Source organism: Alexandromys fortis, unplaced genomic scaffold, assembly GCF_014885135.2.
Source record: "Alexandromys fortis isolate MF-2015 unplaced genomic scaffold, M_Fortis_MF-2015_v1.1 scaffold_39, whole genome shotgun sequence".
In the NCBI taxonomy this organism is placed as follows: Eukaryota; Metazoa; Chordata; class Mammalia; order Rodentia; family Cricetidae; genus Alexandromys; species Alexandromys fortis.
Window position 1 is genome coordinate 3,216,633 of NW_026067918.1, and position 10,442 is coordinate 3,227,074.

The 10,442-nt window shown below is 47.1% G+C and overlaps 1 pseudogene; it reads left to right on the forward strand.

Moving 5' to 3' along the window:
* Nucleotides 1–330: 330 nt before the first annotated feature.
* On the forward strand, nucleotides 331–2,539 carry LOC126500488 (protein NipSnap homolog 3B-like; annotated as a pseudogene).
* The last annotated feature ends 7,903 nt before the right edge of the window (nucleotides 2,540–10,442 follow it).

The following is a 10,442-nucleotide window of genomic DNA, read 5'->3' on the forward strand; positions in this document are numbered from 1 at the left end:
GTTTCACACAGGTGAGGGTTGCAGCACACCTGCCTGCGTCGTAGTGGCCTTGATCTTCACACCCTGAAGGACAGGCAACGAAGTTAGTGAATGCCAAGACAAAGCAGAACCTGCCTGTCACTGCAGACACTTTTGCTAGTAGTTACATTGCTCTCCCAAGGATTTAAGAAACGACTTTGAACTTAGGAGATGGCACTCCACAGAACATTCACATTTTGTGGAGGATAAAAGTGGAAAGAGTTATTCTTTTCCATTCAGACTTCAAGAAGTATTAACGAATTTTCTGGAAATGGGAGCAAGACATCCAGCTTCTGGTCAGGAACATGGACCATGTCGGTGACAGATGAACAGTGGGGAGGCCTGGAAGCCAATGCAGGATGAACAATGAGTAAGGGAGGGAAAGGCAAGAAGAGTTTACTGTGCATCCATACCATACCATGAGAAAGGGGGCAAGTGTAGGCCTGGCCTAAGCATGGTCGTCTCTTTGGGCTTAAGACAGGTCAGGCACTGGATTCACTCCCGCACCTCCCATATTCAACAGGCCTGTGGGCCTTGAGAACATGCTGAGGGAGGATCTGAGGAGTCCCAACAGTGCCGCCTGCGACAGAAACAGAATGACCTTTGCTGGCATTGGGGAAAATAAAGACAGGGTAGGCTTGGTAGCTTATTTCTAAACAACCACTGAGTAGCAGCCCTGGTGTGGGACAATTGTCTGTATTCTATCAATTATGTTTTAATTAAACACTGATTGGCCAGTGCCAGGTGGGAAGTATAGGCGAGACGACCAGACAGGAAGTAGAGGCGGGTCAATGAGAACAGGAGAATTCTGGGAAGGAGGAAGCCCATTCCTCTGCAGTTCTGCCCATACACAGAAGAAGGAAGATGTGACCTGCCCGGCTAAAAAAAAGGTACTGAGCCACGTGGCTAACATATGCTAGAATAATGGGCTAATATGAGTTTTATATTAATAAGTTACTAAGATGCCTGTGCTCATGGGCCAATCAGTTTATGATTAATGTAGACCTCTGTGTGATTTCTTTGGGCCTTAACAATTGTGGGAACCAGGCAGAACAAGGACCGGGTGGGACAGAAAACCTCAGACAACATAGCCCCTGTCTCGATTATAAAAACAGGACTGGAGGAAGCGGGGAGAACGCAAGTCCCAGCACCTGGCGTGCTCCAGGTGCTCCGAAGCTGCCTAAGGAAGGTGCTGGCCCCGTGGGCGCTGGCGCCACAGCTGTGTTCACCTTTCGCTACAGGCCCCAGGCAAAGCGATGGGACATTGTATGAATTCCGCGCCTATTTTCTCAAGCCCTCAAAATTTTAAGGAAAATATTCACCTTCGGACAGCTCACTCTGAATTGATTGGATATTGGCGTGTAGAATTCGGAGGCAGAACAAAGTATTCCATATTTGGAAGTATGATAATTTTGCTCATCAAACGGCAGTTCGAAAAGCCTTGGCCAATGATAAGGAATGGCAAGAACGATTCCTCATCCCAAATTTGGCTTTCGTCGATGAGCAAGAGGTTGAGATTACCTACCCGGTACCATGGTGCAAAATAGGAACACCTCCAAAGGAAGGAGTCTAGGAATTGGCTACCTTTCAGATGAAGCCTGGTGGCCCAGCGCTGTGGGGTAACGCATTCAAAAGGGCAGTAAACGCCCATGTGGAACTGGGCTACTCTACACTAGTTGGCGTTTTCCATGCTGAGTATGGAGCCCTCAACAGAGTTCATGTTCTCTGGTGGAACGAGAGTGCAGACAGTCGGGCAGCTGGGAGACACTGGTCTTGTGAGGATCCCAGAGTCGTGGCTGCTGTTGGGGAAAGCGCCAATTACCTCGAGTCTCAGCAGAATATGTTCCTGGTCCCAGCTTCCTTTTCACCTCTGAAGTAGGTTCCGACCCGACATGGGGCATCCCAGTCACCGATGTGAGTGAGATTTGTCTAGCGCAGGGGCCCATCGCTCCCAAGAGAACCGTTCCCTTTGTTGCCTGGAAGAGGTGGTGAGTTACTTCACTGTGCCCTCTGCATCCTAAGGCTACCTGTGTCCTTTGCTTCTAGTAGTTCTAGAAATACTTCTGTTCATCTTCCCGTGCCATTTCATGTCCACCAGACACGAGAAAGAGTCGCCATTACTCCACGGCCCTGGTACTTTATTGTTCCACGATATCTTGTCTTCTGTGATTTTATGACTAATTGATGTCTTATATTCAAATAATGATTTTGAATTTTTTTGCCTGGGATAAAATTTTAAATTAGTTAAAAAAAAAAAAAAAAACAGGACTGTCCTGTGATTGGAGATGTTATCATTTAGTTGGTTGCAGGCACCAGAGTTCAGATCGTGAATGGCTAAGCAAATGTTTCAGATTTAAGCGACACTGGCTTTTAGCAAAGTGACCATACTCTTTTTGTTTCTTTTTCTTTTCTTTTTTTTTTTTTTTGTTTTGTTTTGTTTTGTTTTGTTTTTCGAGACAGGGTTTCTCTGTAGCTTTGGTGCCCGACCATACTCTTTTTGAAAGATAGTGGTTCCAGTAGCTTCCCAGCTTCCCCTTCTAAAGATAAAACTGGGATTAGTTAACAATGGTCAAACCTACTCCAAGTTGCTTTTATGTTTAGATTCGTATAACTAGCTACTCAAATATGTTTCCAGAGCAGAATTCCCTACGTCATTTCATAGCAGAACAAAATCACACCCATTTCAGTTTGTGTTCACAACTTGTTGCAAGGATTGTATTAAAGATGACAAGGCAATTGCAGTCTGTTTTTGCCCTTGTCTATTCTAATTTAATTAGAATTCTCTGCATCTAAAAGTCTTGCCTTTGACTTATGCAAAGGCATTTTAGTGTGGCTTATGTAGCATATCAAACAAAAATCTATCATCTCTCAAAAACTTTTCAGAAAGACCTAAATAATTCCTATGTGAGCCCAGCTTGAAAGTCAACAGAACATACCTGACGTGTATGCCAGGCCCACCCCAGAGCAGCTCAAGGATGCTGCCTGGAAGTGTCAGTGGCGTTGCTATTAGGAATAAGGGTGTCTGGAGTACCTATACAGGGACATCCCTCAGATTCTGCCTTTGGACCTTTCTTGAAAATGGGTTACAATGACTTGGAGTGATGATCAAGTCCAGGTTCCACACCTCAGTGGACAGACAGTCAGCTCAGGGACCAGCTGACTCTGACTGGGAAGTGCCAGGTTTTAGCATGGTTTGTCTCCCCAAAATCCACATGTTAGGCTCTTGGTGGAGGATTTCAGTGTTGGAAGATGGAGTCCAGCAGGTTCCAGAGATGGATGGAGTCCAACAAGAGGTGCTTAGGTCGATGAAGACTGAAAGAATGCCTTTGGAAGGGGCTAAGGTATGTCTCTTGGGACTTCTGATCACAACACCACCTCTAATCTCTCCCTCCCACACTTGGCTCCCGTCACTTTGACAACACCCACCATAATTTCTTCACCGAAAACTAAGCCAGTGAAGTCCCTGACCAAGAGTTTGAACTTTGAAGATTTTGCACAGATAGATTTCCATTCATATAACGCCCTTCAAATGGCAGGAGTATATGGACGGAAGATGGACTAGGGTTATAAATAAGGTTGAGGGAACGAGGAGCCGCTGACTACATAGGAAGTCAACAGGGCTGTTTCTAAGGGTGATTGAATCACTCTGTCAGGGATGGAAGCCATAGATACAGGGATCACTGTGCTTGTTAAAACTCACAGAACTATTCTTCCTAACTCTGTCTCTCTCAGACTCTCTGCCTCCCTGCAGGCCTTATGTGTTGCACGTGACTGTGTAGACGGGGCAGTTTTCTTCCTGCAGTCCCTTGAGATCCTTCACTCAGCCGCTAAGGAGTACGTGTGAAGAGTTCACTTCCATGTCTTGTGGTTGCAGGCACAGATCCTGCTAGCTCCCTTCCCTGGCCCCCCAGCAAGCAGCTTATGAGAGCTTCCTGGGACTCAGCTTCTGCAGCTCCGCATTGACAGGCAGGCAGGGTCCGTTCCAGATGAGTCAGTCTTGGCTCCATCCCAGGCCAAAGCTGCTGCTGGCTGAGCTGAGAGAGTCAGGAGACTCTGTTTGTCGTAGACAGACAGCAAATAAACAAGGAATCCCCCCAGTGTCCCATGAAAATGACTTACAAGAAGTCAGGTGAAGTGAACACTTCCTAAGCTCTTTTTCCCAGAGAGCTGTTTTACAGAGGATATTGACAGCTGTCTCTGAAGGGATGGAGTCCTGATTTTGTTAAGTAATGCAAGGAAATGGGGCCAGATACCCACACCCAAGACACCATCGAGATGTGCTGTGTGGTTCTGAGTGCCCCAGCATTTCTGGGAATGTGTGAGGATGTTTATGAAGTGCTCAGACACAGGGAAGCTTATCCTGACTATAACGAGTTACAGCCAGTTGTGAGCTGCCCTGTGAAAGTAAACTAAGAGCTTCTAGATACAAAATATTGTGAAAATTTCAATGTTATTTCTGTGAATTAAAAACAAATGGAAATGCAATAATGTTATTTGCAAAGCAGCAAGATGAAGATACTCAGAAAGACCAGAGTGAAGCCAGCCTTGTAGAGGTGAGGATGCTCGAAGAGGTTGTTGGGGATACTGTCTCTCTCACAATGGCTATCCGGCTTTTAAAACAATAGACCTCAAGAAACTACGATTCCCAAGAGTCTCAGGTGAGAGAAGAGAAAACCTAAAACGCACATTAAAAGGACTAATAATGGTGTGGGGGGGTGGGGGGGGCAAGGCGTGCTTTTATCCAGGAACTAGATTTACAATTTGCCAGACTATCTTTCAGAAGAGCCAATGATGGGTGGACAGTAGGTCTCACAACACTTGCCCAGAAGGGTCTGGCTGTGCACACTGCAGCCTTCTATGGGCCCCAGCCTTACTTCAGGACCCTGCAGATGGGCTTGAGGTGATTGGATGCCTCAGGTCAGTGTGATCACTATTCATTTGGCTGTTTTCATTGGCTTATCAAGGACAGGTGAGCAATCCTGGCTGAGTGTGGCCCAGGATGGGACCCTGAGTGTAGTCTCAATCACAACAAAGAGGGGGAAAAAAGTTTTCAAAGAAATTGAAATGTTGGAATTTGAGAGTGCAGTGATGGAAGTAAGATGGCCTCAGCAGAATTCTCCACATGCCAAATGCGTGTGACGGCTTGAGGACGGATCAACAGAAACTGCAGTCAAAGAATACAGGAAAAAATAAGTGAAGGAAAGTCCGCATAGCCGCAGATTCGAGTGCATTCAAAAAGACACACCAGCAAACACATCCTGAAAACAGAAGGAGAAAGAGGGGAAGAAAATACTTGAAGAAATGAAAACTGAAAGTTTCTAAAGTTGATTCAAGACCAAACCCATAGAGGAAGCTCAGCAAACTGGAAGCATGTGACTTCTAAGATTCACAGACAGTAAAGCACACTAAATACAAGAAGCAAAAAACGCTGACAGCCAAGGGTGAGTGGAAAAGCTCAGAAACAGCTGGAAAAGCAAGCTGTGTTTCTAAAGAAACCAAGTGGGATTAACAGCTGACTTCTCTGGGGGATAATGGCAGTCAGAAGACAGTGGGGCCCTTGCACTGCTCAGAGAAACTGTTAGTCTTGAACTTGACACCCAGAGGCCACCTTTCAAAATGGAAGATGAAATAAAGTCACCACCACAGGAGCAAAAATTGGTCAGATGGTGTTGCTAGCAGAAAATATTTCCTCCCTTATAATGAAAACTAGTGGAAGCCTCTCTTCCAGTGACCCTGTAAGATGATGAGGACATTAGCACAGAGACACACAGCAGCCATGTTAGGAATTTCATAATTATCTTGTGTAATTATAAACATTAGAAGTTCATTTTCTCATAGCTGATTTAAGAAGGGTCTGTGTAAGGAATGCACACACACTGTGTAGCTCGGCATAGAGCACAGAGACACAGTGTGTTTGTATGTGGCATCACAGCAAGGTAGGGGGCAGTGAAGTTGAACTTGGGTGTGTAAATTATCCCAGAGTGGACCTAGCATCTGCAGGAACAAAGGGAGGGAGCTACACACAGTAGAACTCTGGGAGCAGAAACCGTAAATACATACCCACTTTCCTTCCTCCTATCTTAGCTTCTTTATTTATTATGTATACAGCATTCCTTCCATGTATGTCTGCAGGCCAGAAGAGGGCACCAGACCCCCATTACAGATGGTTCTGAGCCACCATGTGGTTGCTAGGAAATTGAACTCAGGACCTTTGGAAGAACAGTCAGTGCTCTTAACCTCTGAGCCATCTCTCCAGCCCCTTCTCAACTTCTTTAAAAGCGGAAAAATTACAGTCCTGTGCTGTGAACACTCTAGACAATGATGAGCCACACATACAATGGTGGTCCCCTAAGACAGTAATGGAGCTGACCGCGTCCTATAGCTCCCTGAGGTCAGAGCCCTCAGGACGTGTGACAAGGCTGGTGTAAGCAGGAACACTGCACTTGGAATCAGGGAAGGCAGCTACTGCGTTGGGCACAGACTGTCACACTCAGTGACAACACACGGCTGGCCGTAGTTTAGGGAGTCACCTGCTATGTTTCATATGACTCCAGAGAGTTTTCCTTCGGCTTATTAGGAACCAAGTAGAAAGCCTTGGACTCGGGAGATGGAGCAGGCAGCCCTGAGGCACTGCCATCAGAGAAGGGGACAGATCTGGGCATGCTACTGTCCCTCAGTACCTAGAGAGGACTGAATACGTGATGAGGAAGACAATGGCAGAACTAGATGTGAGTGTGAGTGTGTGCGCATGGGTCTGTGAGAGTGTTGTGTCTGTGTGCCTGTGTGTGTCAGAGTGAGAGTATGTGTCTGTGAGAGTGTGTGAGTGTGTGTGTGTGTCTGAGAGAGAGTATGTGGCTGAGTATGTGTGAGTGAGTGTGTGCATGTGTGTGTCTGTGAGTGTGTGAGCGTGTGTCTGAGAGTGTCTGTGTGTGCGTGTGTGTGTCTGAGAGTGTGTGTGTTTGTGAGAGAGTGTGTACGTGTGAGAGAGTATGTGGGTGAGTGTGTGCATGTGTGTATCTGTGAGAGAGTGTGTGTGAGCATGTGTGTGTGTGTCTGAGAGAATGTGTGTAAGTGTGTGTGTGTGTAAGGGTTGTGTGTACACGCATGCATGTGTGGGTATACACATGTGCATTTTAGTTCCTAGCAGAAAAGTTTTAAAATTAGAAACAAAATTAGGAAAGGTTTGCAGAATAGGGATGCAAAGTAGTGAATGTTTGTGCAGCTGCACAGCGAGTTTTGTGTTCTAAGCTAATATTTATTATTAGAAATGAGTCCAAACTCTTTCATTCAGTTTTTAAAGTTTATAAAATCAAAAGGTTCCAGAAGAGAAAATCTTCTTGTTGAAGATTGTTTTCGAATCTCACGTGGCCTAAGCATCCAGCACGAGCTGAGCAGCCGTGTTCCAGGCCTTTGAATTTCTTTTCGGAGCCACCCACCCCTGCAGGCATCTAGCAGTGTGCGCCTCGTGTGGGCGGCTCCCTGCTTATTTTTTTCTCTTTGGTTTTTAAATTGCATTTACTTCTCTGTGTGTATGTAAGGGTGTGGGCAGGCATAGACACAGGGCAGGGCATGTGTGGAGGTCAGCGGACACTTTGTGGGAGCCAGGTCCTAGCCCCCAGCATGTGAGCCTGCATCATCAATCTCTTGTGAGGCTTAGTAGTGTGCTCCTTTATACACTAACGCTTCACTGCCTGAGTTTATCTCTTACGGAGTATTTCTACCACACCCTTCTGCGTTCATACACACAAATGTTCACTCTTGTGTACAATGGCCTACAGTATTCTGGACAGTAACACGCTGTGTGAATTTGAAGCTGAGAGGCAACAGGCTATCCCAGGCCGCCGTGGTGAGTAATAGTTCACATCCAGCCAGTTCTGAGCAAGTACAATAGAATGTTTGCAGAACTACAAAATCTCTTAGAATATATATATATTTTTTTCTGAACTCTTTCCATCAGCAAGCAAAGCATGACTATGCACTGAATGAAGAAAGGAGGACTGCTCCAAGATATGCTGGAGGAGGTTTATTGTAGACATGAGGGAGACAACAGCCAAAGGCATCTGGAAGCGTCCTCACTAAACTGGGCCAGGAGAGAAGGGGTGGGGTAGGGCGGGGCTTAGTGGGAATGAGAGAGGAAGATGAGAACAGAGAAAGCAGGGAGGGGAACCAAGAGCCCAAGAGACTGCATGCTCAAAATGAGTGCGGTTACACAGGCATCAGAGGCTGGGGAAGGGAATCCCAGACCATGGGCTGGAGGGGTTGAGGCTAGAGGGGCAGGGTATGCCAGCCAAGATGACTCTTTAAGGGGGTACTTGTGAGTAAGGACTGGTGGCCAGGTAGCTTTGCTATGTTAAAAAAAAAAGGGGGGGGCACCTCAGTTAGCTATTTGTCCTGGATTTCTCTGAGATCTAACATTCCAGACCTTGGTTGATGATAAATGGTGACGTAATATTTTCTATTACTACTTCCTTCCTGAAATTGGGGCATCTGTGTTGGGGCCCAGGATGGCTGGAATGATGACCAAAGAATGAAGAGAGGGGCACACAGGCTGGGGGGATGTCTGTTTGTTTGTCTCTGCCTGGGTTCTGTGGGACCACCTGGGGCTAGGGAAGGGTGGGCCGCTTTGGAGGCATCTGAGATGTTGAACCACCTAGGCACTCTGGAACAGTCTAGGATGCCGAGGCTCGGGCTGCTTCCATTCGAAGCATCTAGGGCTGACCCGTTGGGAGCAGTTTTCGAGCAGTCCAGGACAGATGCAGACTAGAGCCAGAAGATAAAGGTAAGGAGTTTAAGGGAAATGTTTTATCTATGTGCACATTTGAAATTTCCAAGCCCATGGTCCTGGTAGCTGGCTGAAAGGGAGGAGTCCCAAGACCAGGGAAGAAAAAAAGATGCCACCCTCAGAAACAGGCAGAGAAATCGTAGAGATGAGAGGTTTTGTTTTGTTTTAAGTAGAAAGTAGAAAAAGCTTAGAGATAAGAAACCTTTGGAAGTATAGGACAGAGAAAATTTAGAAGTAAGCCATGGGGGAATCATTTGTGCAGTGGCACAGGCTGTATCTCTGAATTCAGAAATCAAATATGACAACTTTGACCACTGAACTGTACTCAGACCAAACTGTTTGTAGTAAGACATACAGGCGTTAATAAAATCTGAGTCCCTGGGGGAAAGAGAGAAAGAGTTGTGAACTGAACTCTGCCTGAGGGAGGGTAGAGATAGGCTCCAGTAGGAACTGAAAGACAGAAGTCCAGGAGGGCATCAGAAAGCTGTGAGAATTTCAGGAGGCAACCGGGAGGGAACCAGGTTGCAAAGCATGGGAACTCTGGCTGAGAAATGACTCCAGGAGGCCCAGGAGGGCTTAAGGCAGAGGTAGATCCTGCAGCTCTGAAGGGGGGGGATGGGAGGGGGGGAGGTGGGGGAAGGGGACTCCAGGAGGAAGTTGCAAATACGCCTGAGGGGATGGCCGGGGAAGGGTCTCAGTTTTAGGCTTAGGCTGTGTAAAGATGTGGGACTTGCTGAAGGGAAACAGAAGGGGCAAGGTCATGGCGGCCCAGAAGGGCTTAAGGAATCTGCAGGACTTAGTGGGGGCAGCTTCAAGAGGGAGGTGTGGAAGTTCCGGGAAGGAGTAGATGGAGCTGAGAACAGCTGAGTGTCATGGTAACAAGAATCTCAATCCGGGCCTCACCAAGTGGAATGGAGATTTGTCAAGGAGATAGGTCCCAAATCGCAGAGGATGTGTTCCTTTCCACATGACAGGGGCCCAGTTGGGGGAAAAGGAGCATCCTGGCCCAGAGGTGTGGCTTTTATGCTAATAACAGACAAAGCAGGCAGCTTTCCAGGCACCTATCCAGGAGAGGACAGGGCAGCTGAAGAGGTGGACTGGGAGAGGCTTTTGGGGAAAGGGACAGGGTACGTGCCTTTGGTAGAGAGATGCTCTCGCAGCAGGCCAGAGGGAGGAAGAAATGTGCCCAGGTAGAGCGTGGGAGGCTCCAGGAGTCGGAGGACGAATGCCCAGAAAGTGAACTAGACTGCCTGGAGCCAGAGAGACATGGAGTGGAGAAGCAGCTGAAGAGGTGGACTCTGGGATTTGGGGTCAACTTTGGTGGGTGACAGAAGCCAGCAGAACAAATGATCCATACATACGTTAGGAGGGTCAGATCAGCACTTGGGACAGAGGCCTAGTTCCTTGGAACTAGGAACTCATATGTGCCAATCCCAGGTTTCAGGACCAGGTGAATAACAAAATGAGGACATGACTGCCCCCCAGGTATGGTTGAGGGTAGAGGATGGGGTAAGCCAGCCAGGATGACAAGTAACAGCTACTTCTGAATAGGGCTGAGAATGGCTAGAATCAGTTTTGGTATGTCAAATGGGCACCTCAGTCATGTGTCCCGGGTTCCTGTGGGACCTAGCATATAATATTT